Source organism: Coffea arabica, chromosome 2c (assembly GCF_036785885.1).
Source record: "Coffea arabica cultivar ET-39 chromosome 2c, Coffea Arabica ET-39 HiFi, whole genome shotgun sequence".
Taxonomy (NCBI): Eukaryota; Viridiplantae; Streptophyta; class Magnoliopsida; order Gentianales; family Rubiaceae; genus Coffea; species Coffea arabica.
In genome coordinates, this window is record NC_092312.1 from 22132632 (window position 1) to 22135723 (window position 3092).

General features: G+C 35.9%; 1 long non-coding RNA gene across 1 annotated transcript; it reads left to right on the forward strand.

Moving 5' to 3' along the window:
• Positions 1 to 1092: 1092 nt before the first annotated feature.
• Positions 1093 to 2676, forward strand: LOC113726818 (uncharacterized). Its single transcript, XR_003457631.2, has 3 exons — positions 1093 to 1316; positions 1423 to 1452; positions 2253 to 2676. It is a non-coding gene; the product is annotated as an uncharacterized lncRNA (long non-coding RNA).
• Positions 2677 to 3092: the final 416 nt, after the last annotated feature.

A 3092-nucleotide genomic window follows, 5' to 3' on the forward strand; every position in this document is an offset into this window, starting at 1 on the left:
AGAAAGCAAGAGTCAAAGTTCTTCCTTTTTGACCCTGACATACGTGAGAATTAAGGCTACTCCTAAGCCAACAAGAAAAGTCAAAGATCAAAAGCTCCTTAGAGGACAAATCCTCTGCTCCCCCAATTCCTATCTAATGCCTATACTAATGCTTGGCTCTGTGCGGCGGCTTCCTTCCCAAGAGGAAGGAACACCTCGACGACCCCAACCCTTCCAGGTTTGGTTTCTTTTATCCTTTTTTTAGTTGCTGTCTTCGGTCAAAATTACCAAAAAATCTTGCATCTTCTTGTTCCAAGAATGCCCTTGATTGCCTGCTATTTGAACTCTTTCCTGATAATTGTCAAATTGGCCCTTATTATAGTATTTTCGTTCTACTCCCTGAAATAAATGCAAATTACGAAAAGTGAGTAGAATCTAATAATTAATCCATATCAAGTCAGGTAATAAGAAAAATTAATAATAAAATAAATGATAAAATTGCAACCTATCAGAGTTTTAGGCCATTTTGATCCCATTCATTGAAGAGAAGTCCTTGAGAAATAACTGGGGTGGGAAGTCCGAAGTAGAATAGTACCTGGCCGAGAAGCCTAATTGGTTTTTCTTTGTATGAAATTTCTTTCGGCCTAGTTCCTTGATCGATCAGACTTGCTTGGTTGCAACTTAATACAGAAGCGTGAATTAAGAAAAAAGTTTCATTGAACCATTTCCTGAAATTGAATCATAGATTTGCAACAACAAGAGAAAACTCTCATAATTGGTAAAAATCAAGCAACAATATATTACAATTGGAGAAAAATGTCTTGTGATTACAAAGATCCTAGATGTGCTTTTTTATAGGCTACAATGAGTCTGGCTCTAAAAAAAAAAAAACATAGTTAAAAGACTAAACGAATAAAGCTACATATTTGGCTAACGCCCGACATAAAACCAATCATGGGACCCGACACCATTTGTCCATTATTTTTAAATATCAAGTTCATTCTATACTAGTAATAATAATAAAACTCTAACAAAACTAATAAAAATAGTACTTAAATTACTATGACTATCCAATTTATTCACTCTTAGGGTCTGTTTGATTGGACGGAAAATATTTTTCAGAAAATGTTTTACTAATTTTCCATTGTTTGGACACAATTTAATTTGGAAAAATAATTTCTAACGGAAAATAAATTACACCACGGCCTAAAGACATTCTTCCACTTCAGCAGATGCCCATTCTCAACGATTGAAGACCATCGATTGACAACTTATCGGCGAACCAATCCTTCTTCGCCGGCAGCGCCTCCAGCTCCGGCGAAGACCCACTTCCAGAGGTAGGCTACTCTTTCAATTGGGCTATTCTCTTAATCCTTCTTCTTACAGGTCTCGGGCTGAAGCTCTTCATCATTTTCTATTATTTCTTTTCCTACTTTCTTGAAGGGTTGGATCATATCGCAATTCATTGTCCTGGTGAGTCAAACTTATTGCTTGCTTATTGATCGTTAGTAGTATTTTTACTGGAATTTCTAGTTTTGAGTGGGTAGTTTTCTTGATTTATGCATGGTAGGTTTTATTGTTGATTTTTTTTTGAGAACCTGCTTTGTTCCCTTAAGAAATTGCAGAAAAAGTTTCTTGCTTTGATGACTTTTGTATCCCATTAAGATAATTTTTGCTACACACACACAATCACACATTGGGTTTGCTTGTGTTTGTTTCTTGGAGATTGTATAGAGCTTGATGAAGCTCTGATAGCACTGTACAAGTTATTACTGGTAATTTTGGACCAAGAAAACTCAAAAAAGGAAAGGATAGTAAATAATTGAGCAGGATTGTTATTACAGGTTTCTATTTGTTTATGGCATTTATGTTGCATTAGTTTTGCTGGGATTTTCTGGAACCCTGTATCACGCATACAACACTAAGAAAGATGGAAAACGGAAAAAAAAAAAGAAGGGAAAAAGAAGAAACTTCTGGTTTGTTAGAAAGACTGAAAATGTTGGTAGCTATGGAAAAGATAATGAAGCTCTGATGTTACAGTTGCCTGTTCAATTATTTTGGAACCTTACTGCAAGCAATAGGGATTTTCTTGCATCGTTAATTTCTTCTGACATAATAGTAAGCTCCCTTTAAAGATTTACAAAAAGTAATAGATCACAGTTAGAATGCTCCAAACTTAGGCTCAATATCAGATAAAGTACATTCAGATTATGTGTCTTTGGAAGATCTTGTTCCATTAGCCATGGCTAATTTTGAAGCTCTCTCCATTGAAGGGTTGAGGATTCAATGTGGCTAGTCAGATGCAGAAGCACCTTCAAGCATTAGGCCCCAGTTTACTAAGAACTGGATCAGCCATTGGGTTCGTTGCGTTCACTGTTCTTCTCACTTCGTGGGCTCTTACCTTTGCCATAGGAGTAGAGCATCTTTTTGGGCATGCCTGGGATCAGCTGGTAATATACAATCTTGCTGACAGATATGGTTTGACGGGCTGGATCTAACTTTGTAAATTTCTCTAGTCCTCAGACTGTAAACTCAACTTCTGTTTGCTGACGAGATTTAAACCCTGATGGGTGCATTTGTTGCTTTTGAGCTCCATAGAAGGTTGTACTGAAATTATTGATCTGATAGATCTAATATTTTTTGAATTGGCTCTTACCATAGCACAAATCAATCAATTGGCTGCTCATGTTTCTGTTAGAGAGCACTATGGCCATTCAGGCTCTTGACTCAAAATTTGTGTTAAATTCTCTTGTGCATGCATGCACAGGCGGTTGCAGAATGATGACTGCTCCATTTCTGTTTTAGGCCAAACATCAGTTCATTTCGGAATGCATTACCATCAAGTGAAAGATGCTATATCTATCTGATGGAACAGCTGCCATTTATTTAGATAAAATTTTGTGAAGTCCAAGATATTAATACTTCATAATGTGGATAAGAGGCAGCACGTTGCTTGCTTGATTGCTTTCCTGGCATGGTTACTGCCTTGGAGTCTTTTATATATATATATATATATATATATATATATATATATATATATATATGTATATGTATATGTATATGTATATATATATGTATATGTATATATTTATTGCGTCCACCGTTCAGTGAAT